The sequence below is a fragment of the Apis florea genome, unplaced genomic scaffold (genome assembly GCF_048593485.1).
Source record: "Apis florea isolate Af1SG1 unplaced genomic scaffold, ASM4859348v1 contig_3585_pilon, whole genome shotgun sequence".
NCBI classification, from domain to species: domain Eukaryota; kingdom Metazoa; phylum Arthropoda; class Insecta; order Hymenoptera; family Apidae; genus Apis; species Apis florea.
The window spans coordinates 1,891,700-1,917,791 of NW_028256788.1; the positions used below are offsets into that span (position 1 = coordinate 1,891,700).

General features: G+C 44.2%; 1 long non-coding RNA gene across 1 annotated transcript in view; it reads left to right on the plus strand.

Moving 5' to 3' along the window:
* LOC147656599 (uncharacterized) overlaps positions 1-16,569 on the plus strand; it is a 63,034-nt gene extending 46,465 nt beyond the window's left edge. Inside the window, exons 2-3 of the long non-coding RNA XR_015294135.1 lie at positions 14,719-14,923; positions 15,163-16,569. This is a non-coding gene — a long non-coding RNA (uncharacterized LOC147656599). The remainder of the gene's footprint in view (positions 1-14,718; positions 14,924-15,162) is intronic.
* Positions 16,570-26,092: the final 9,523 nt, after the last annotated feature.

The following is a 26,092-nucleotide window of genomic DNA, read 5'->3' on the forward strand; positions in this document are numbered from 1 at the left end:
TTAGATAAATTCTATTGTTATCGATATCTAAATGATTGAAAAATGTTTGACGCTTATATAGTTATACGTTGGAGAACAAACTCGAGACTTTTGTTGGAGATAAAATACTCGAAAGACGTAAAAAGTTCAATAAGGATGCGTGTACCGTTAACTTGATTTATCGTTCTGTAGATCACTATGCGATGAGTTGCAAACTTGCGCACACGATTTTATATACCGATGAAACCAATCTTCGCTTAACGTAACAAGCAAATTTTAACTATCTACCATATCTTCTTCGGCTTTATTACATACCGAGTCGTGTGAACGTTTCTTATAGCCATGCCAATTCCACACTCTATCGCTTTACCACTCGATCATAATCAATTTTTCAGAACCGAGCAAATTTTCAAACATTTTCTTCCGATAGATAATCCTAAGTCGTAGAATTAATAAGTCACGTGTCATCGAGACACATTTCCATTACCGCAAATTCCACAAATACATCATCCATTCATCCTCGATCCAATCATCATATCCGTCCATTTCTTCCATTTCTATTTCCACTAATTCGATCGAGTTCTCGATACTTTTATTCCTCTACGATCCCAGAATAAGAAGAAGAAGAAGAAGAAGAAGAAGAAGAAGAAGAAGAAGAATAAGAAGAAGAAGAAGAAGAAGAAGAAGAAGAAGAAGACATTTTCCCCCCTGGAAAATGGAGAAAGGCGCGGGGAGGGGGCCGGCGTGCCTCGTTTCCGCCGCAAAACCGGCAACAATTTACGATGGCAATTAATGGGCGCGAGCTAAACCGTGCCCATAGCTAGCGCGCGCCTATAGTTAGCCCTTCGGGAGCAAGAAGGACGGACGGATCTCGTTGCGCGCGCGACAGAGAGAGAGAGAGAGAGAACGAGGCAGAGGAAGAAGAGTTGGCGAGGAAAACGCGCCGCCAACTCTCTCGATACAGAGAAGCTCGACGGCAAGAGAACGAACGAAGACCGGGCAACGGGCGACCAACCTTTAGAAGAAGCTTGCATACTTACTTACGAAGCGGGAGGGGGAGGGACAAGCGCGAAAGGAGGCAGGCGGGGGGTGGGGGGGGGGGAGAGGGAGGACGAAGTGGAAGAAAGTGGAGGGAAAGGGATCAGAGGGAGAAAAGACAGAGAGAGGTCGAGGAAAGAGGCGAGAGCGGGCCCGGGAGGGAGGGGAGGTGAGGCGAACCGAGGCAGACTAAATAATATTATAGGTGGTGTTCTCACGGTCCCGGGACGCCCGCGGGCCAACTCGTCACCCCCTCCGTCCCTCCCCCCCTCCCCTCCACGCGGCCCACCTCGGGCCCCAGGAACTCCCCACTCCCCCGCGCCTGAGTTTCGCCCACGCTGCGGCCCCACGAAGTCGTTGGGCACCGTGGGTGGGAGAAAGAGGAGCCGAGCCGAGCCGGGGAACGAGTATGGACGACAACGGACGAAGGGTCAGGGTTCAGCCTCGCGCTCGCTGACCGTCACCGTGCACGCTTTTCTTTCTCTTTTCGCTCCTCTCTCCCTCTCTCTATCTAACTATCTATCTCCTTCTCTTCCCGTCCGTCCGTGCCTCCGCCCCAACCCTACTTCCAATCTCGAAGGCCCCCCCGTTCTTCTTCTTTTTTCTTCTTCTTCTTCTTCTTCTCTCTCTTCTCTTCCGTTCGAGTTTCTCTTCTTCTATCGGTCTTTCTTCATTTCCTCGCTCGTTCTTAATCCTCCTTTGCTTTGTCCTCCTCCTCGGTCTTTTTATCTCCTTCTATGAGTACTTTCTCGAGTTCTTGTTTGCAATTAATTGGTGTACGTAGGTTTTCGAAATTTTCATTTTCGTGAACGAGAGGTTAATTAAGCCGCTCTTCTCCACGATGGAGTCGAGCGACCCACACACTCGCGGCCCGGGTGATTGAAAGAAGACCCTCGCGGACCAGATGGATGGGGGTGTGTGAATGGAGCGTTCTTTTTATAACCAAGTTCGAATGGAAGTGTGCTTTTTATTGTAAAAGAGGTTTTTTTTTTTTTTTTTTATAATTTGTTTGGGTTAGATGATTGATACTTCTTCATTTGTTCCTTTCGTGAAGTGTATTTATAACATTTATGATGAGAAGAGATGGATGAAAAATTCAAAAAATTTTATTTTGTCTATTTGTACGATTGCAAAGATATTACTTACAAAGGTATTATTATACTTACGGTAAGTATTATTATGGTAAATTGAAAGTGAAGTATTAAAGATACGATGAATGTTTTCGAGATTCAACTGCACGCACGACTTTGTGTATTTTTTTTTTTTTTTTTTCTTTCTTTTTTCTTTTGACACACATCCTTTGATAAAGCGACAATACAACATTGAGTCCTCACGCTTACAACCGGAATTCCATTACGTCAGCTTTACTGGAATTCCATTCTGACGATTTCGAGACTCGACCTCGCGACAACTATATTTGGTCGATAGAGACTTTCTCGTTTTACATTACATTCCAATTGTCAAGATGTCTCTTCTAATAACCAGAAATTAAAATTTCATACTTTCTCATAAACTAAATATTTCTGTATAACAATGTCAAATGATTCTATTGAAAATCCATTAATTATTACTGTCTATTTAATTCAAATCAAATCTCGTTGCAAATATCTGGTTTGAAACAAGCAACCGACTCGGCTACTCGATAAATCTTCTTTACAACGCCTCAAATTAGCATACACCCGCTAGTTAAACCGTGCTTGGCTGTGAAATGCATATGCATTAGAATTTTATTACATTTTTGCTTGGCCAAAAGAAACTGTATCCCGTGACAATAACAAGACCGAACGATATTTAAAAAAAGAAAGGCAAAAAGAAACAATCGAAACGAAATCAATCTATAGCAAAGGTGAGCCACCGATTCCACAAAAAGTACACGCTGATCATCCACGGTAAAAAAAAAAAAAGAGGAACGATTACAAATTAATCCGTTCGACCGGTTTCATTTATCATTCTTCATCCTCGTTCACCGTGTTTACACGTGCTCCGGGCCGTGGATGAGGTTAATTCGACAGTGTTAGAAAGAAACAGGCCTATCGAGCAATGGATCTCCCGCCATTGCACGTGAGAACGATGTCGATGCAACGTGTATCAAAATCTCTCGAGACCGATCCAACTATCGTTCATTAACAGCACCTGCATCTGGTAAATAATATCAAATACAAATGTTTGCTCGAAGCGCAAACGATATGGCACACGATATGATTGCAACGCATGATATCGTAAGAGTTGAGCACAATTTTGCCCCAATTTTATGACAAACGGAACAAATATTACTCCAGGAAAGATTAAAGTCTAATCATTTTTTTTTTTTTTAATTTAATGCAAAACAAGTCAATTTTATATGTATAAAATATAGTGTATAATTGAGACGTACATGTCACTTATTATCACTGGCAACGACGTTAAAGAAGAATTAAGGAAAAATAGGATTTGCAAGACTTTTAAAAGTCAGGGGATGCAAAGGATCGGGATAGGATTGGACCGACAGCTCTTAAACTGCTCGAACCGCATGACGCGCGCGCGTGCTCGTTGAGCCACGAGAGCATTCGAGAGCTCCCTTCAATTTGCTCTTGTTTCCTGAATGCGGTGAAGCGCAGAGGGAGGTCGCGACTTCCCGCCGCGTAGATAATTAGATCGCTACCAACCACCACCTCCACTTTCACGCATCTTCACCTCCGCGGTCGCGTACCGCTCGCCGTTTCTTCTTTCTTTCCGTTCGTGTACCGAAGCTTGTTCCCTTCGCCCCGTCGGCTCCTTTTCTTCCGTCAGCTCGCCAGCAGCGAGCCGGCGTGCGAGCGAAACGCTCCCTTCGCGGCGTGATGCCGATAGACGCGTGAAAGTTAGCATCGACCCAACAACCATTGTAACTGATTTCCGATGTGATGGAATTCTTTATCGACTCGTTCTTCGGATATCCAAGATGAAAGTTTCTTGCCTTCTTAAACCTCGTGTCAACAACGCTTCGACCAACGTGAAGAATATCATCGGCAGACGACAAACACTCTAACCTTAACTTTGTCAAAAATAGATAACGAGTAAGCTCGAGGTACCAACTAACCTAACCTAACATTTCGAGACACCTCGAACGAAGATCTTTAAAAAGCCACGACATCGGCCACCCGTCCTCGAAAGAAGACTTCTCTGTCGACTCACAAAGATCGTTCACGCTTGAAGAGAAAATTCGGGCCAGTCCCGTTCCGGAACCAACCAGATTGATTCGTCCAATTTACGTTAAACAATCCGATCGTCGATTCACGAGTGGTCATCACGCGCGCCTTCCAATAATCCCTGAATGTAAATTTCAGGCCGCGAAATCGTTATACGAGGCAACGGATTTATCGTGTTCACGACACTGAATCATTAGTCCCGGCCCGTCTGATTAATGACGCGGCCACGCCCCTTCGTGGGGGCAGCACTTGATAAGATTAATGCGTCACCGGTCACGCGCATCCTCCGTGGTACCGCGCACGCGCGTGTGTCACCGAGCGGCCTTTTGTAAATCTATTACCGCGGCCGAGTGGTAAAGCGACGCGCCGATTAAACCGCGCGCTCCTTACCGATGTTATTCCATTTTTTAAATCAATGTCGCCGCTTGTCGTCGGCTCCGTGATTTATACCGCGGTATAATCTTTGAATCTGTTTTTTTAATAAAGAGGGAACGATCGGTAAAAATCGGTAGATCTCGATAGATCAACGTGCCTGTGAAAAGATGGAATTGTTTTTAAAATTACGCGGGAAATAGGAATTGAAGTTTTGTTTCTTTTGAACGGGATCTTGATGTACTTTTTTCGATCTCGAATGAAAATTATTATGCAGGCACGTTTGAAGGTTGCGTAATTTTTCAAAAATGGGTGCCAATATTTTAAGTATCGAACTGTATTGCACGATGGCATACGGAAAAATTATGATTCAACTTTAAAGAATTACGCGGACAGTCTTTGCGGTCTTTAAAATAATTTATGGGGCAATCTCGTCCCTGCAATCGCGAAGTACTCGCAAGTATCACCTTCAACTCGAAACTTTATTACCGTCGCAAAACTAACTCGTGCCCGGAGAGTTAGTATACGCTTACTTTTCATTTAAGACAGAATATTAGTGCAACATAGTCTCGAGAAATGATTTAAGGAGTATACGTATGCACCTCTGTATATTCATCTTCCCCTCCCGTGAATATTTGAACATTAACTGCTTCGAATAGCTAGTTGGCCAATCATCTCTTCATTGCGTATTATTCCTTCTGCTAATACCGGTTATTTTCTACCATTATTATCTTCCATTATAGTTATTTTTTTTTTTTTTTTTTTTCATTATTTAAGAGCTCGACTATACACCTAGATACATAAAGCCTCGCGTATACACATTCTGAGAAGGAATTAAACTCATTTAATATATTTATGCTCTTTTCGATACTTTGATACTCGATCAACAATTTTTCCAACGATATACTACTATCCAACCAACAAGTGAGAGAAACATCTCCCCAACATCCCTCCCCATTACCGACGAAAACTCGCCCAACCTCACTAAACACCCAATGAATAATCCCCCCAAACAGAAGACACCTCGGCGACGTATCAACACGTCATCTCCCGAACATTTCTCCATTCCACCCCGCCACATCCCTGCCCAATCTCTAATCGAGGCAAAAATCTTCTCAACCCGAGAAATATCTCTCGTATACGATCGTATACGATACGCAGCACCTCCTTTAAACAAATACCGACTTACAGGGAGGCTGGAGGAACACGGAGGGGGCAGCCATGATAAAAGGCGGTCACCCATGTTTCTCGGGGGTGACACGGCCCCTACTGTTTCCCAGGCGACTGGATAAAGTGCTCCCTGTCGCGTACGACGCGGCCTCAAAACCGGGCCAATGAAACAAATGTGATACTTTCAGCACTGCCGCCTTGCTTTCGAGGCCCGTCTCCCCTTCCCAATAAATAAACGGCGCGACTCCACCCCGTTCCTGTCTACGAAAGGGGCAGGAGGCCCCTTAGGTGGCTGCCTAGAAGCGTTTCTATCCGGAACCGCTTGTTAAATAAAAGAGAAGAAGGAGGAGGGGGAAGGAACGAAAAATCCTTGGTGGATGCCACGTATCACCAGGAGGCAAAGCGTGATTCCATTAGTCAGGACCTCACCACCGAGGATCACCAGGTTTAAAGCACCGTTTACACGCCTCGACTACTTTACAACCGTACCAACCCGTGATCTCTTTTCGGCCTGTGAATAACTGATACCGATATCGATCGATCAATATTGAAAGTTGAGAGTTTGGATTGGCAAAATTGGAGGAAGGTAAAGATTTGGACAATGTTGTGTGTGATAATTTGTTTTCGAAAGGATTATCTTAAATGTTCTCCCAGAAGCGAGGGGAGGGAAGAATTCGGGCAAATTAAAACTTTTGTATCTTTACTTGGAAAGCTTGGAAGCGAGTAGCTAGTCTCGATCTCACGAAAAATTTCGGTTTGCTCCCGGATCATAATTCAACCAGATTCTCATCTCGTAGCAGGTGAACGACTAGTTCCCAACTGAGGGGAAGGAAAAAAGAGAAGCATAACAAGTTGTAAAATTACCAGCAGACGAGTGATTGCAATTGATAACGAATGCAATAATGAAAAATAAATCATAGTGGCGAATTCGTTATCAGGTCGAATTGCAGGGTTCGCGATATCAAGTGGATGCACACGTTGACACGCAGAGCGTGGAAGCCGTTGGTTGGAAGGATGCATCAACAGGCGTTGACCGCATGCGGTGTAAACTCGCCTTCAGGGGACCTGGAGTTACCCTCGAAACCCCTGGCAGGGGGTCCGTACACCGGCTTCTTCTCCTTCCTCTTTTTTAAAAGTAAGGATGCCTGTCACCGATAGTGATTTGTTGAGTGTATTTGCATTTTAGATTTAGGCTGCCGCGCCTGCTGCTCACCCTCGCCTCCTTCTCCTTTCTCTCGTCTATCTTCCTTTCAAGCGTCGTTCAGATTAGTCGAGTTGCCTGGATTCGAGCCTATGCTCAACCCTTTTTTTTACCGGTGTGTGAAACTTGTTCGCTCGATTTGAGGTTCTTTTTTCTTTTCCTTTTTCTTTATGGAACGCATCGCACAGTTTTTTCTTCAGTAATAAATTATATTTAAATTTATAAAAAGACGTAACGAAATTGTTTCTTCTTATTTCATATTGTTTCAGATTGCGCGATATAACTTAATATCGATTTTATTCGATCATTCTTCGTTATTTTTCACGTTTCTGATAAAAGAGTCGAGGGATGTTATGCAACACAAGGGTGGAACACAAAGGGGAAGGTTCCTCGGTTCTGGAATGGCATTAGTCATGAAGCATCCCACGACTGCCAGCTGTGGAGACTTGTTTATGCACGTTTAAAGAATGATTAGGCGACGGACTCGCGGCAGGGGGTGCCTCCACCTTCTCGTGTCCTTTCGCTTTTACTCGTGATTTCGGTTTATCCCTCGTTCGCAATCTGCCGCCTCGATCGCAGCGTGAAAATGACCGTACGCTTTTCTTCGTTTCGATTCGAGGAATCTCTTCTTTCTACTCACTTGGGTGAAAAAGAATCAAGAATGATCCCAGAATCTTTTATTTGGGGGACCGAAAAGGATTGATAATTGGAAAATCGGTTTCTTTCTGCAGACCAGGATCGATGAATTTGTTGAAGAGATTGTATGTCGGCTATTAAAAATTCACTTTTACAATTACTATTATTCACTCCAATTAAACGAATCAATGGATATCGTGGATAAATTATTTAATAATAATAAAATTGTTCAAAATTTCGAGTGTTATCATTCCAATTGGCACTGTCACGAAAGATAATGCGCGACATTTAACAGATTTCGAACGAAGGAAGCAAACAGACCGATTCGAAAGGTTTATGAAAACGTACGTAAAACGTTGACACGTCCGTAAAACGAAGTAAAAACATCGTCGAAGATCCGGCTAATCCATTGACACTCGCGTAATCGCGTAATCTCGAGTCGGTAAACTTCACCGACCCGACAAAGATCTCCTCTTCTCCCTCTAACTTTACGTAGTACAGTATTTGACCGCCGGGGGGATCCAGTTAGCAGCGCCTTTTACTACGTAACCTGCCGTTATTATCATTATTAATTTTAGGCTTTTTGCGGCAGCAGCCGGTAGTTACTCGCCGGTTTACTGCTGTGAGAAAACTTGGTGAGCTGAAAATTGGCCCAGCGATGTATCAACTCGGCTCAACACCCTTCTGTATAAATTGTTTCTTTCCTCTCTTTTTCGTTATTATTCTTCTCTTTCTACGAGGCACCGTGTGAAACTATACGTCGAACTTTTTGCAATTTCGAGTTCATTCATCCATATGATCGATCAAATCTATTCTCACGATAATAAAAATAATATCACATCGATCTTCCCTCGTCCACAATCCAGCATAACTCGTGGCCACGATAAACGATAATAAACGCGAAATATTACGAGATATATACAAAGTATATATATATCTAACCCGATATATAGCCGTGCATCATTAACATTTTCGAGAAAATGCTACCAGAATAATGCCACGCGATGATGGTCCGGATAGGAAGGAAGGGGGGAGGGGATCGAAGGAGGCGGTTCTGGGAGAAGAAAGAGCAGGAGAAGAATCGGTGGGCGACGAAGAAAAAGAGTTCGATTCGTCGTGCATTCCGCCGGCGTATCCTTTGAATGACAGATCGATAATTGATCATTATTATCGTATGACTGGGCCCTATTGTCGAGGTATTTCTGCGTCCACTCCTCCCCCCATCTCCTTTTCGGGCCTTTACCGTGGACCCTTTCGGAGACTTCCAGCGCCGCACCCTGCTTGGGGTACCGCCTGCGGGGGTCACAGGTCACTCGTGTTACTTGAACACCCGCCGCGAGTGTCGCGCATTCTTCCATCCTAAAATCGTACTCGTCTATGCGCGCGTCGACTATTATTCTTGGACCGGATGAAACAATGGAATAATAAAACTTTGTCCCCGTTTTCGTTTTCGGAAAATTCATTTGCCTAGAAGAAAATAAGTTACAACGGCGATAATTAATAAATAAAATCGAGGTGAAATCGAATTTTTATTACACGAGATATCCCTTTCCTTTTAACACGACACGATTTTATGAAACAATTTTGGGGATATAATTTTTTTTTTTTTTTTCACCTTCTCGAGAGAATGTGAACGTTACTTGGGGGAGGGGAGGAAAAGAAAAAAAAGAAGTCTATGTCGTAATATGGCTCGCTGTTAAATTTAACGGCGCATTACAATTTTCTTTTTATCGTATATGCATATTTCTGCTTGTATTTACCGCGAGAAAATGTTTGGGGATCGATAAACGGCGATGAATGGCTATCGAAATAAATCGAATATCTGTAATGCTTAAAAAAAAATTATACTTTTAATGGACCCCCAAAATGATATATCTGTTTGCATGTATTACAAAAAAAAAAAAAAAAAAAAAAACGAGGAAAAGGTAAAAATCGGATAGACAATCATCGAATCCGATCGAGCGAACTTTTTTCAGGTCGAGCATTCGTGAACATTTCTGATAAATGTTTATCACCAGAGACCGAGCTGCACTGTTCGTCTCGAAATTTTTTCGCGAGTAAAAGCTCGTTCACGTGACATCTCGGAATGAATATGGCCGCGCGCAAGGGAGAGGGAAGAGGAACGTCGAGCGTGCGAGCCTCCGTACATATTTTGGGAGAACACCACGCGGCCGAGCTGGTCATGTACCGCCGTGGGCAACAATATTCATAACTAATAGATCGCCGGCCCGTGGGTGACAGAGCAATACGTCCTGCGTTTCGATGTTCCCGGCTCAGAGAGATCGAGCTGGCGCGCGCGCGCGAGGTCGTGGCCGGATCCGTCGCTTGGTCAGGTCCGCTTTACACGAGCCGAACATTCCGGGAAGTCCGCCACGAACGATCATAAACAAACCGACAGCCCTCTTTCCAACTTGCCCGTCTTTTCTCGACCCATTTTCCATCTAATTTTTTACCGATTTTTTCTACACAGGATTTTTCCTCAATTCGTTTTTTTTCTAATAATTCGTCAACGAGATTTTCCATTTCTTAGATTCTAAGAATTCTTGGATGAAGAATTTAAATAATATCAAATTGATAATGTATGTTTCATCGTTGACAAGGAAGGAAAGAAAAACTGTTGTTGTAAGAAAATATTTATAGGCTTGATAACATTTAGTTCCTTTCCATTCCATCACTCACAAACCTGCAAACATAATTGCCTATGGCGCTACATGATCGGCATGGTGTTCTTCCAGAAACACGAAGGCGAGATCCTTTATTTGCCACCCCCATAACTTGTACTTATTCCAAAATATCAAGCCAATAACCCACCTAATGGTGAAAAGATACGCTTGATTAAAATTTGCCATACCGATTTCGAACGATATACCATTAATTTTCGAATAATTTTTAGAGGATAACTCGTGTTGCGCGCCGACGCAACAACGATACGTAGAAAAAAAAAAAGAAAGAAAGAAAGAGAAAGGGAAAGGTCGGTTGTTTAAGACCCAATAACTTACCTTTTTTCTTAGCTATCATCAACACAACCACAATTCTTTTTAACCGCACAGAACAAACTAATGCAATGTTACGCTTTGGCAACCACAAAAGCGATATAAATCTGAACACGTGCGGTTATGTTAAACCGCCACGGAAACTCATTGTCACGGTCGCCACCCCCCTAAAAGACAGCGTACAATTCCCTTCCCTCCTTCCATCATCGTGTTCACCTCGAATTTAGAATAATAATTGTTTCATCAAGCGCGTAATTGCCGTCTGCAGTCGAAAGAATCTTTACCTACCTGCCAAAAAACTGCATCCCCCGAGGACAAATTCCGTGGCGTGGCCGTTTACGATCTTGACGGCCGGTTAAATTACCGAGTCCCTCTTACCTGTGACCCCCGAAATAGCCCTATGTCCTGACCTCTCACCTCCTGCTACCCGTGACTCGCTCGCCTCCACGCCCTGCCGAAACATCGATAGGTGATCGGAATTTCTTCGAATAGTAGAACCCCTATTATCCGCATTCCTTATCTCTCGAGAACCGCCTTTTCCTCGGTAGACCGATATGGAAGCTCTTCCACTTTCTAAATTTCTAATCTTTAGAAATCATCCAAATCGATCAAATATTCCTCGAGATGAAAATAAAATGCAAGTCGTTTCGACGATTTCCAACCACCCCCTCACAGTCGGTCGGAATCTGCGAGGATCCTCGCTTTCGAGGATGATCGATCCTCTTTCGTGTCACCGTCGCTCGTCAGACAGCGGAACGAAAACGAAGGAGAGGAGGTGGAGTGAACGCGGGCCCCGTTAGTAGTGGGAGGATAAAGAAAAAGAAAGAACGTGCACGTTGGCGGCGTCAGAGGACCCTGAAGAATCGGTGGAGAGAGAGAGAGAGAGAGAGAGAGAGAGACTGTGGAAGAAGAAGAAGACGAAGAAGAAGAAGAAGAAGAAGACGAAGGGAAGGGTGGAGGGGTTTGAGGGGGCGGAGGAGGAGCGGTGAGCGCGGGTCGCCATTAAGCGGACCCCCTGCCGCGTGGCCCGCGGCAACCCTTCACAAAAAACTGTAATTGGAAATACTTTTCCTCCTTTTTTCCTGAAATAATTTATGAATCTTCCACCGGTCGGCCAAGGCGAGGGCTGCGGCTGCTTCCACCGGGCTCGGTTCCCTCGGACTTGGGCTCGAGGAACCGTTGAAGGAAATATCACAAACGCTGTCCATCTCGCTCCTGCGCGACTCCATCCACCCCTTCGTGGTGGTGGAGGATGATGCGAGGAGGCGAGGATGGCGCGAGCCGACGTTTCGGCTGCGTTGCTCGCCCTCACGATGATGAGAACGTTCTTCTTCTTCTTCTTCTTCTTCTTCTTCTTCTTCTTCTTCTTCTTCTTCTTCTTCTTCTTCGCCGTCGTTGGTCGAGATCGTGGCAAAAGGAGGTGAAGGACAGGTGAGGGATAGGAGAGAAAAGGTGATCGCGGTTCTTCTTCTTGCTGCGGGGTCCACGCCGACACCCTGCCGAGACAGGATTCCATCGAATCTTGTGTCTCTTTCTTGGCAGTTTCGTGGCTTTCTCTTTCTTTTTTCGTTTTTTTTTTTTTCTTTTGCTTCGAAAAAGCCAGTTTGCAGCGTCATTTAGACGTTGTCGTTGATTCGTATATCGATGATTGAACGACGATGCTATCTTACGATACAGTCGAGTTTGAGTCCTTTTTTAGAGCGAATTAAAGTACCATTTTAAGCAAGTTCGAATTTTAATAAAATTCTCAAAAGATCGGATCAATAACGATTCCATTCATCCCTCGAAAAAAATCAATCTGTTAATTACGTTCCATCCAACCCCGCCTCGACACGATAACAGCTATTCCAAAAGTTTCTCTCTTACTTTTTCCAAAAAAAATACAAAACGTCCATAATGTTTTTCTCCATCGATCTAAACGTTTAATTTAAAAGAAAAAGAAGAAAATATCTCGTTCCTCGATCGTCCATTTTGATCCATCCAGAAGAATTAGAAAAATTCAATTCATTCAGTTTCCACACAAAGCAAAGAGCGAGATATAATTTCTCGAAATCTAAAAATTATATTTTTATCCAACTTTGATTCCTTTTCTTCAACGACTTCGTCACGGAGAGGATAAGCAAAATTCTCGAAAGAAGAATGGATCCAGCATCGAAGAGAAATGTCGAAACTTCACGAACTTTCATATTCCCTACATCCTATATAACTCACGTGTTTCCTTCGACGATCTATTCGGTCTTCTTACGTGGAAGAACGAACACTCTGAGAAGAATCGATGGAAGGAACTTGGCGTTCGTTCTAAACCGTCGTGGAAACAACCGTCACGGTCACAAGCGGACGAAAGGATGGCGCGTAGCTTGGTCAGAGGGGGGGCGAAAGTGGCCTCCTGTTATTTCGTTGCCGGGGACACCCCGCTGCGCGAGGGTGGAGGTGAGCCCTCTTTAGAGTATTACGAGGATCTTTACGGCAGCCTTCGGATGCCGTTATCAATTTGGGTGATTCTCAGGATTTATAATGAAGACGCAATGCCCGCTCCGCCCCCTCCCCCCTCGATCGCTTCAACAGGTAAAGGCCTCGAGAGAGAGAGAGAGATTTCTCGTCATCGCGGGGCCCCGATCGGGGCCAATCGGCGGCCCAGCCTGCGGTTTCGTGTTAGTAATTACACCGGTCCGCCACCCAGGACGCGGGATATCAGATTTGGCGAAGACAATGCCGATAATGCGCGGATAATGAGCGGAATAGCAGGAGGGAAGGTACAAATTCTCTTTCGCCCCCGCTTCTTCCATATTATCCCCGCTGATAAAACGACGGGGGTGACGATAAAAAAAAAATCGATTCTCATTGATCGAGCCTTGGACAACGTCGTCACAGTTTCCTTCTGAGCAATCGAAATCTCATAGACAATGATAAAATAACGAGAGTGAAGATAAAAAAAGAAAGAACTCGAGCGCGTCTCATCTTCGACAACGTTATCACAGTTTCCTTCTGAACAATCGAAATCTCATAGATGATGCTTCACTGATAACATGACGATTAAAGAAAAAAAAATTTAATTCTGGAACGCGTCTCATCTTCGACAACGTCGTCACAGTTTCCTTCCGAACAATCGAAATCTCATAGACGATGCTGATAAAGTAACGAGAGTGAGAATGAAAAAAAAACTCGATTCCGGTTGATCGAGCCTTCGTCACAGTTTCCTTCCGGACAATCGAAATCTTACAGGCGATCGGATAGCCGGCAATCGGATTTCAACGGTTCGATAACGAGGATAGGAGGCAGAGGAGGCGGTCGGTCCTCGTTCGGCGCAGAGCGAGAAAGAGAGAGAGATCCCCGTGAATAGTCCCCGCGGGAATGAGACACGACAGGTCGTCGGACGACCCTACGCCGCGACCTCTATGCATCTAAATTGGCTGCGCCCCCATTCGTCATGCAGCGGCTCGCTTCCCCCATTGATCGCTTCGTGGGAAGTGGTATCCCGATCGTCCCGCCTTTTTTTTGCATCTTCCTTCGAACACCATCTCGTTGCTCGTGTCCTCCTTCCATTCCCCGACGACGTTGTTGCAACCGATGAAACTACTCGTTACTCGTGATCACTTTTTGCTTCGTTCGACGATTCTCAGACAACGAAGAGAGAACGAGATGACAGACTGAAGAGCAGTCTGTTGTAGTTGCATCTAGTAGAGTTAATCGAGCGTTTGAAAATTGGGTCGAGACGATTACGATATCGGGAACAGGAGGACGATATAAGCGTCTGATACAATGACAACGGTCCTACGCTACATTCTTCAGTCCTGGCCGCCCCAAAGAAGGATCCGACCGATCATCCACCACGCGCGCAACGAGTGTCAGAATTCCCTTGTTCCGACTTACTAGACACTAGGTTTGATCTGCGAGGCCCATTGTGTTACGCTTAACCAAAGACAAGGTGTTTCGTTCCTCGCCGGGCTGACAAAAGGCAGCACCGGCACAACAAAGGGGCGCGCGGCGGATTCGAAGAGTAGGAGGACCGCGTGGACCAGCGCGACGACGAAAAGAAAAGAAAGGAAGGAGCAATCTTCTTCTCCCCCTTCACCCTTCGCCTTTTCCACTCCACGCGCCTTTTCCCCTCTTTTCCACCTCCTCTCGCTAGATGTCACTTATTAATTCTTCCATTCTCTCGTAGGCAGCAAAATGAATAGCGGGAGCTGAACCGAAGCCAAGAAGGTAGTACCCCGCCCCCGGATGGAGTCGGCCGCGCCGCTGGCGGAATTCTTTCGGTGAGAAAAGACAGAAGGTGGACAGGAACGAGGACGTATCCCGCAGGACAGCCGGTGGAAAGGTCAAAGGATCCACCGGCTACCTGGCCATCCTCTCCCGCAAACGTCCAGGTAGTGAAACCAGCGTACTCTTTTTCCTGCGCGCCTCCTTTTCAGCGACCCGCTACGACGATTAATAACGTCTCTCCGCTCCCCTCCCCTTCCCCTCTTATATATTCCCCCCTTTTCTTCTCGTCTCTCTCTTCCGTGTATCTTTCTCTCGAGCGAGAGGAGGAGGAGGAGGAGGAGCGGGGCTTTAAAGGATGAAACACGGGAGGAAGCTGCCGTTTAAGGAAAACCACAAATTTTAGGCGAGCACACGCGCGAGCGAAAGCCGAGAGAATGTGAGAATCCTCTCCGTGTATACATACATATATGCGTGTGCGTGTGTATGCGTGTCGCGCACGATGGCGGAGGAGGACCGTTCGAGGACCCCCGCTGATCAACTTTGAAGAGTCCCTCGGCTCGGTACTCATCGTCTCTCTACCGATGCGCCTTCCACCGTTTTGATATATGGATTTTCGCGAGGTGACGTCATAGGAAGCTGGAACCCGTAAATATCGGTAAAATGCGGTTGACGCGTTTCTTCCTTCTATAAACGATACTTGTTAGCAGCGAGTACATTCGACATGGACCAACGTTGTTTCGATAATTTATCCTCCTTTTCCTCTTATAATTCCACACCGAGGATAATACGTATCCCTCTCTTACCCCCTTGCTTACTTTCGCAGAAAGGGTGTGATTATTCCCTCCGAAGATTTACGATATTATTCATTACTTGTTTCGAGAAAGAAAGAATGGAGGAGGGAAGGGAAGAAAAAGTGGAGTGGAAATATATCTCTTTCGCCACTTTGGACGCGAGCCGAGTAGCATAATCGAGAAGCAGGTAGTCGGTATATCGGCCCTGGGATGAGTAATATCGCGGGGCCCTTCGGCCCGGTGAATATCGTGGAAAAGACGCGTGCAATGGGGAGGGGGGCGAGGGTGTCGCGACATCCCGCTGGGCGCTGATGGGGCCCCGGGTCCCGGGTGCACGATTTCGGTAATTAGGTTTTTTCGTTCGGCGCCAATTACGTGGCCGCGGCCTGATTTACATAAACCCGGGCTCTGTCGATTGTTCGGGATGCTCTCAGGTTCTAACGAAGCCAGCTTTCTCGCGTGACGGATGTCTCTGGGATAGCCGGAGGAATTGGTTTGTAGAAAGCCGCGGGTGAAGGGGCTCCTTGATGTCTTTTAATGAATGTTTCGTGGTGGTTGGTGGTGGAGGTTAGGAGCTGGTTTCGAGATGAATCGGATCGATTTCGGGTTATTTTTCTTCTGGCCCTCAGGTGTCTCTTTCACGATTAACAAGTGCTTGGGTATCATTGATCATCGGGGGAGTGGACGCTAGTCTAAGGGGGTGAAGTGGAAGATAAATATTTTTATTAGAATTTTTAAATTGTGCATGATCGAAAGTTTATAACAGATTGTAATTGTTTTAATTTGTATCGGGGTTAATTAAAATTGTTTTAACAATATTAATAAACTAATCGAAAGCTAAATGAGTTAAATGTCGGTTCTTTTGTTTAAGTAAAATTATTAATATTAATTAAATGTTAAACTAGATTTATCAACATCTAGTTTTTTAAAAAATAATTTTAATTCGGATATAAAATATTAATTTTAATATAATTGTATATTAAAAATTTATGGAATAAACTATTAAATTTAATTTGTTTCGTAAAACCTATTTGTATCGTTCGCTCGCATAAATAACCTTCTTCGAAATTTTTAACCAATTTTACTATATTTTAAACGTGTTAATCCCCTTAACTCTGCTCGAAACATCTTCGACACATCTTAAATTCGAGGTAGAGCAACAGCCCTACATCACAGAAATCAAAAAAAAAAGAAGAAAGCTCGATCCATGAAACGGTTGAAAAATTTTTCCGTCCATCCAATCCGTGGTCACAAAATCCGAAATCAAATTACACGTAGCGCAGTTTACCCCGGCCACAATTACCACGGCAAGTACGTTCAACGGATCTACGATTTATCGCCGACCTTCCACCCCCCGTCCACCCCCGCGCGGCTCCAAAGAACCGCAACGAAGAGTGTCGGCGTTATATTTCATTTCAGGTACATTAAAAGCGTTCTCGATCGCCGACATCGTGGGTTTCCGTGGAACACGGGACGGGCTGTCGATTTCGTGGGGCGAATAGTTAGCAGAAAAGAAGGTTGCCACCGGGTCGCCAGGGACGTCGGTGCCCCTGCTGCGTAAAATTGTCTTTTGCCTTCCGCTGACCGCGACTCGCCTCAAACCCGACCCGTGTAATTATTCCAACGCTCGTAACTTATATCCGTGCGACACGGGCGCACCGTGGAGAAATCGAAGATCCAGCGGATCGAAGCCACGGGGCTTGAAAATTGTTTCCCTTCCTGCCAACGTGGCGCGATGATCGTTTTCTTCTTTCCTCTCGAAATCGGCTGGAATCGAGTGAAACGATGGGACGAAATTGATCTGAATTTGAAAAAGAACGAAGGAAAGGCATGATCCGATCCGGAAAATGGAAAGTTCGTGGAAAGCAAAAATCCTTGGCAATGGTATGGATTTGTAAGAAAACGTAGCAATCGTCGCATCCAGAAACGGAAATATGAACGACGTGATTGTAAATCGATGCTCAAAGGCGAATGTTATTTGTACGTTGTTTTAATTTCCGTTTCTCTTGTATCTCCATCGTGTAACAAAAACGACCTATCTACGAATTTCTTTTCCCTCGGGGACAGGATATTACGTAATATCCCATTTCTCATGTCCGGCGAAAGAAATGTTATTTAAAAAGGAAAAAAAGAGAGAGAGAGAGAAGAAAGAAAAGGAAGGAAAAAGAAGAAACAGCCGACATGTTCACAGTTCAACGAATCGTAAACATTCATTCGTTCCATCCAGTTCGCTGCTGGAGACGCGACTAAATTCCACCGGAATCCATAAATTTCACCAACGAATTAATTTCGACTAACAAGTAGTAGGTACTATATACTCAATTCCAACCTCGAAGCTTCGAACGTTTCGTTTCGTCGCTGCGATTACACACGCATCACGGTGTATTACGCGTGGGAAATTCACAGGATTTCCGTACGAAACGCCAACGAATACTCTTGCGTGCTTACTTTCGCCGTAAGGAGATGCTGTCAACGGCCAAACGAGGAGACGTTCGTGCCTCTCTCGTCCGAGAAATCTTATTGCGTAGAGAGGAGAGAGATTCAACAGGCTGTTCCGATCCGTGTGATGCCCGATGAAGGTGTCTTGCAAGGCCGTAATGATCTTGTGAATTCATTCACGATTCAGCAATTATGCTCGCGACCACGGTTCGGCGGACGTGGGCCCTTGTATCTTGTAAAAATGTGGAGTTTACGACGCGCCGCGTGTAAGTCATTAACCAGTCGGGAATTAATGCGGATAACGCACCTTTCAATTCACTTTTTCCTAAGGCGATTCGAGAAATTGACGGTTAGTTAAAAATATCTCGTATCGTTTATTTCAGCTTCTTTTTTTTTCCTTTTTTTTTTTTTTTTTTTTTTTTTTTGAGTGGAAAGATATAAAACTCGTAAAGTCGCGACTTTTGAAATGTTTTTAATCGAACTCGAATTAAAATAATACCTCAAATTTGTATTCTTTATAATTATTAATATTGTTGTTAATATTAATCGTTTAGAGGTTGAAACAAACAGGAGAAATAATTGTTTAAAGAATATTGGTTGAGGCTTAATGAAAATATGTAATTAGCGTAAATTTAATGTTATTACTTTATTCCAAATTTTTAACTAATTATTTTCTCAACTCTCTGATTAATGGTCAACTCTGGATGTAAGCAATCGATTTACCTCAGCGCCGCACCGTGGCAATGTAACGAAGACACCGCTGTCTCTCTCTATCCCACTTCGTCTTACGCAAACTTCAATAACTCGATAAATAAGCCTCGATCATTTTTATACGATCAATTTCTACTCGTTTTTTACCTGCTACATTATAATACTATATATATATATATATATTTATTATAATTAAAATATGACGAAATCTTATGAATCGATATAAAGTTAAAATATACAAACATGCATTAGATGAGATATCATTTTCCTTTTGCCGCAAAAATTTTCACAGCATCGTTAACAATGACGTATAACAATCCCCAGCCAGTCTCTGGGGGCCTTTCGCCACGTACAAACAGGATCGTCATCGTAAATGATGGAACGACGCGCTTTAAACGCGGCACATTCAAATCAGTTTAAATTTCAAGCTCGAACGAGCCGGGATTAATGCATTCCCAGACCCATCAGGAATCGCCAACGGACACACGGGACCATTACTCGGCCACGGGACACCTTGATGAAGCTTCACAAGCAGCTGAAAACTTCCACGTCCGTGGGTTTGAAGCCAGCGAAACACGCCAGAAACACCTCTGGCTGGCGTCGGCCCGAAGAAAAGGTAATTACCGCTGAATTCCCTGAGCTCTTCTAGGCTAGATGAGGCCATCAATGCACAGCGGGGAATCGCGACACCCTCGTCTTCCTTTCTGCCTCGTGAGGGTAGCGAGGAACCCATATTACTCATCCATATTTCGCTCTCGGCCGCCACGATGTCCCCTCCTTTATTCGTGCATCGTCCCTTTAAGCCCAATGGACACCGATTCAAAATTGTTCAAAAAAATTTTCAAATCCCCTCTTCCCAATTTTCTTCCAAATCGAAAACGCTTGAATAATTTCCTCGTTCAAATTTCGCTCTTGTCTGCCATGATATTTCCTCCTTCCTATTCGTTCCTTTAAGGCCAATTCAAAATTGTTCAAAAAAATTTTCAAATCTCCTTTTTACCAATTGTCTTCCAAATCGAAGACGCTTGAAGAATAACTTCTTCGTCCAAATTTCGCTCTCGCCATGATGTTCCTTCCTTTATTCGTTCCTTTAAGGTCAATTCAAAATTATTCAAAAAAATTTTCAAATCTCCTTTTTACCAATTGTCTTCCAAATCGAAGACGCTTGAAGAATAATCTCTTCGTCCAAATTTCGCTCTCAACCGCCATGATGTCCCCTCTTTTATTCATGCATCGTCTCTTTAAAGCCAATAGACGCGCCGATTCACCTTCAAAATTGTTCAAAAAAATTTTCAAATTATCTCCTTTTTCCAATTATCTTCTAAATCGAAAATGCTTGAGGAATAACCTCTCTTTTTCTTCTTTCTTTTTCTTCGTAAGCGTAAACTTGAATAAAAAAGAATATTCTTTTTTTTTTTAAAATAAAATCACGATCAGAGATTCGATTCGATTAACATTGTTGATCGAAACAGGGTTAAGTAGAAACGATCGTTACGCTTTACGATGATCTTCCTCCGGTAAACAAGTCCAGCGTGAATTAGCCTTTATAATATCTCTAGCAGTCCTCGGTGAGGGTCCCTCGATGAAGAGAGAGAGAGAGAGAGAGGGAGAGAGAGAGAGAGAGAGAGAGAGAAGGACCGAGTGCCGTCCTAATTCTTCTGCCGTCACGCGCTTTTATGATACCGACATAAAATTTGGATTCCAACGCGAGACACGAGCAGGCCTCGCGGAGGATGATCGCCTCTCCTTAATTATATCGGCGGTGCCCTCCCTCGATATCGCTCGTAATTCAGCGAACACCGTCCAGAGGATTTACGGGGATCTCCTGCTGAACGATCTGTCCTTCCTCTTGTCTCTCCGACTCGCTCCTTTTTCGTAAAAATTCAATGGATTTGGCAACAGCTTATGCTTAATCGATCTACCTTTCTACGCGATGATATGATGCTCGTAAGAGCTTATTCATTTTTGCTCTTGTTTAGAGATTAAGTTATTTTTGTGAGCGCAAGTTAGAGGAGTGTGCGAGATCCTTTCAGAGAGAGCAAGAATGTCAAAGGGTATTTTACAAATTGTCAATGATGCTTCAACATCATTAAACTTCATTGATGCCTGAATAACTATACAAATTTTCTTTTTCTGAAGAAGAAAAAAAGAAGTTCTCCAATTCTCGATAATTCCTCCATTATAAGAGGAAGAAAAATAAAAATTGTGTAACGCCTTGTAAAATTGATTGACCTTTCACGGAGGATAACGAGAACTTTTTTTTAATAAGAAGAACATTCACACCTTCGATTTCAAACTTCAGTTCTCTGTCATCCACCCTTGATCAACCCCTTACCAATGACTCGATACAAAAGGGTGTCAGAATAGAAAGAGCAAGGTGAGATAAGGAAAGGAAGGGGGAGGAGCGGTCTCGTATCCACGGAGGTCATCGGGCTTCAAAGAGACAATTAATGTGCCGAGGATACAATGGCGGACGAATGGGCCATTGTCAGGGCCGTACGAGAACCGAGGTGTCCCTGCAGCGTCTCCTCACTTCTTCCCGACTCGCACAAAGGTTTAGATTCAACTGGGTGGAAGAGGGGGAAGAAACTTCGTATATATTGAAACATTGGACGAGTACCTTCGATTCGATCAACGAATAAAAATAACCTCAATGAGGTTTTAAATAATTCCTTTAACTCTTTCTAATAGTCTAAGTCCAAAAAGCAATTTGGTATAACTATATACGAAAAACTAATTATAGTTTTTTCTTTTATAGATTTTTCTTAAATAGATTTGGCTAGATTTGAATAGATTAGATAATTTTTTAAATATATATATATCCCAATCCACGAATAAAACGTCATTAAATCGTTTATCTCTGACTGAAAGAAAAAAAAAAGGAAAAGAAAAAAAAAAACAATAAAAGTCTATATAAAATTACAATGCATGTAAATAAGTAACACCACGATAAGTTCCACCACCTTTAAAAGACCATTCTCAAAGCGTCTGAGCTAAAGGGTCAATTATAAATACAAAGAACGACCATGGCACATAACGCAATGAAAGTACTCAAAGGGTTAACATTCCTCTCTCCCCTTTTTGTTTCTTTATCCCCGTTGTACGTATTTACAGAGACTTATCCCTCGGAATAATAAATGTGTTTGATCCCTCTCTACCGCCCAGCCAGCTCGTGGTGCCCGCCCAAGCAGCCGTCACAATTAAACAGAGGAAGAGAAAGGAACGGGTGTGAAAAGGAGAAAGGAAGAGAGCTCGGCAGAGACGTGACGACGAGGAGGACGACGACGATGACGAGGACGACGACAACGACGACACTGACGACGAAGAATCGAGGAGAGGAGCACGTGTCCACGACAACTCGAGTAATTCGTTTCGTTCCATTTTGAATAAGCATGCACGAGCCTAAAGAGAAAATGATAGACAGGCAGAGAGAGAGAGAGAGAGAGAGAGAGAGAGAGAGAAGGGGAAGTATCTGACTATGTGATGCCCTGAGACACGTTGGACAAGAGAAGTGTCTCGAGGATGAATGGCCTCCCCTAAATGAGCGGTCATACGCGATCGTGACTTAAAAATGACGGGCGAAGGATCACGCGTTACCGTTTTCGGCTTGGACTCCTCTTTTTTTTTTTTTTTTTTTTTTTAGACGTATGAAAAATTGATACCTCGTACTCGGAGTAAAAGAAGCATCAGGAATGGATTCTGTATTAACAGATATATTAACTTTGTTTCGTACGATAGGATTACGAGTAAACTAAATTTAAAGAATTAAATCTTCGAAACTCTCTTTTAAAGTATTAATCCTGAGTTATTGGATGGGATGTTAGAAGAAATTAATAATTTTAATTTTGAAGAAAAGTAAAAACACAATTCCGACAAACATTGCTCATTGTCAATAACAAAATTCATAAAAGAAGAATGGAAGGGTCCATTTTAAATCCAGAAAATATATACTAAAATAATAATTCCAACAATGCTAGCCATTATCGATGGCGAAATTCATAAAATTTCCAAGAGAATCCCTAAAGGAATTGATTTTAAACCCGCAAAATCCATACAAAATCACGTTCGCAAAAAAGGAACCGAGCCTACTTCTCAATGCTCGCAGTTCTCTCCCTTCCCATTCGTCGGTTCCCTAAGCCCACAAGCCGGTCGTTCGAAAATTAAATTTCTCCACTCTTTCACGCGGCCCATTCCCAATTACGTCCACGACAAAAATATAAATTCCCGCGTATTTCACATCGATATATCCGGGGCTCCTTTCTTCGTCTCCTTGCCTCGAGACGCATCTAATAATTGGCTTCGTTGAAAACCGCACTCCGCGACGAATCCTTTTCCTCCTCCTCCTCCTCCTCCTCCTACGTTTTCTTTCCTTATCCATTCTCCTTCTTCATCCTGCACTCGAACGAAACACTACTATAAACCTTCCCTTCCCTTCTCTGGCCTTCACGCGTCTCTTCCTCTCGCTCTAACCTCACTTTCCGTGTCCGTCCTCGAGGATCCGGAGCCGCTCCTTCCCGGTCCATTGAGCCGGCCACGTGGGAACTCGAGGGGTATTTTTACGTTTCGCCATTCATAGTGGACCACTATAACAGATTGTTTCTCGGAAAGGGTGAGTCGACTCGGGGGTCGCCCCTTTCGTAACACGGCCCTGTATCTATCCGGCAACCAGCTAATGACGCGGTGAGAGCGTGGAGAATGATCGTAAAAGGCCGAGAATTGGTTCGTTTTGTCTCCACGCTGTCTCAGTTCCTTCTCTTTTCTTCCTCTTTCCTCCCCTATTCTTTCTATTCCTTTTCTTTCTTTCTTTCTTTCTTTCTTTCTTTTCTTTCTTTTTTTCCGTATACACGTATATACAGTCAACCGCAAAAGTTTTCGTATAAGATCGTAAAGATGCAATTTTCTTCAAAGGAAAAGAAACGCGTGTGCGTGTTCTCGATTTGAAATTTGAGACGAGATCAACGAGGCGTGTATTTTTACGCGTACACTTTTGCGTACCATTGCCGCGTACGTTTTTCGCCTTTCGTTCGAACTGGCGCGCGCTCTGTGAGCGCTGTGACGAACTATTCGGCAGTCATCAAAGAGACCAGGCCGATCAACGCGATTCGATCGCATCCTTTTGAAACCGCGTGCGTTTAGCCTCTCATTGTCATGATGATGGGGAATTAGTTGGAATTTTTATGGACGGCGACAGGCGCGTGTCCACGCGGTTGAATAAGGGAATAACTGTTACACAGATGTGAGGTTAATGTATTCCGTTAATTCGATAGAGTGCCGGCACAAGAGAGGGCATTGGTTTCCGGAGGTGGAGAGAGGCTGATGTGACGTTCTTTGTCAAGCAATTGCCAGACGGATCGAGGATGAAGCAGTGTTTGATTAGAGAGTGTCGTCTATTTGCCTTCGAATAATGCGATGCGTGGGTCTTATGGGGTTTGAGATTCACGAGAATAGTTTAGAAAGAAAGAGGAGTAAAAATACGAAATAGCAGGTTGATAGGAAATAATGGAATAAAAATTGCCCTCTATGAATGGAGTTCTGTTTGGCAAGATAATGGCTCGCGTGTTTAAAAAGATTTATGAATCATCGATAGTTTGTTCTCAGTATCGATAATTTATAAATTCTTTCGAATGGAAATTTTACACTCCCGTTCAAGAGTTTGAAACTCATATTTCTAATAAATATTTACTGATTATTGGCAACTATTAAGCAAAGAAAAATTCACAGATAATCTATCCAAAAAAAGAGCTTAAGCAACATTCCATCTTATCTATCTACACTCAACCCGAAGATATTCTTCGTTTGCGTCAAAAATCGCTCGGGGAGAAGATTTTGGAACGGTGGCAAGCGTCGTAGTTTCTTGATCGCGTCGTTTCTTCGAAATCAAGCGGAATTCCTTGGAATCACCTCCTTGGGGAGGTCGGGGGAATACCCTTTGGTCGGTATCCGCGTGTTGGTCGATTTCTGTTGTCATCGTGGCCTCCGAGGATGGACGTGAGAATGCGAATTCGTAGGCAAGGGGGCGTACGAGGCCCGTCAGAAGGCCTTAAGGCTGGCTCATTACCAGCAATTGTGGCCGAACGGCACCCTGCGGCGTGCTACACCGTGCTGCACCGGCCCCCACCGACCCCGGGCACCGGTTCAACCTTCACCGGCCCTGCCCCCGCCTGCCCTACGACAACGGAATTTAATTGCTCGATCAATCATTATTTTCGTGACTCCGCGATCGCCACCGTGCCCGGCGACGCCTTCCTCTTCCGTCGCGATCCTGCGCGATCCTCTCCTTTCCTCGACGCTTCAACTTTTCTCGTTCTCGTTTACTTATTCGCCGAACATAGATCTTGTTTCGTTCCATTTCACTCGTGACTCGTTTCCTTCCCCCTTGCATTATGTTGGTTACGTTGTTACATTGTTCTTTTTCATTAAACTATAGTTTCTGCTGATCTGCGCTTATATTATATATGCACTTCGTATTTTATACCGTTTACGTGTTCCAAATTGTTGTATTAAATTGGTGCGTGTTTGAGGTTAGGTTTCGTAGGAAACAGAAATATTTTCGCAAAGATTTTACGCGATATATAGGGGCATTAAAGTGAGGAACAGCGAGACTCGAAAAGCCCCTCCTTCCAGGACGAACAGGAGGACAAGGTTTGCAGAAACGGTCGTGACCATTTCACCACGCGCACACGTACACGCTCGCTTTGGACATCGTTGGTTGGCGACGCTTCGTGGCCTCTCCACTCCCCCCCTCCCCTCCCCCACCCTATTTCGAGTTTCTTTGGCACCGAGGGCAGCGTGGGTGTATCGACGGAGACAAGATGAACGTTAGAACACGAACGCGACGTCCTCTCGTTCGGCAACGTTGAACCGGGTAATGCATGGGTTTTGTGTCGCGGCGGGCGGCACACTTTGTAACGACCGCGGTCTTTTGACTCGATTAATCTTCGACGTATGTATGTACACGCGCTACATATATTCGGGAAAATATCGCCGCGGATCCGTGTCTGTGCGCGCGTGTCTTGGTGTAGTGCGCGCGCGAGTGCGCGCGGCGGCACGCCGCTGGGATACATTCGGAAATAGTGTCGTGCTGCGCGGATGGGAGCCGTTCGAGTCCGCCTGCCGCTAAGCGCCATGAAAATATTGCTCGACCTGTATCCACACCCCTTTACCACCTTCTTCTCGAACGAGGAACGAGGTGACACGAGGTGGATCGATTTTCTGCTCGGCGCGGAAACGCGGCGGATTTCGAAAGATCGAGGCGACACTAGCGCCGCGTGACTATTAACTAGTTGTACTTAAATACGAATACGAATGATATTGCGTTTACATTCGTTCGCGTTTCGTTAATTATCGCTACTTTTTTTTTTTTTCGTTTTCGTAAGAAAAAATCGTAAGAAT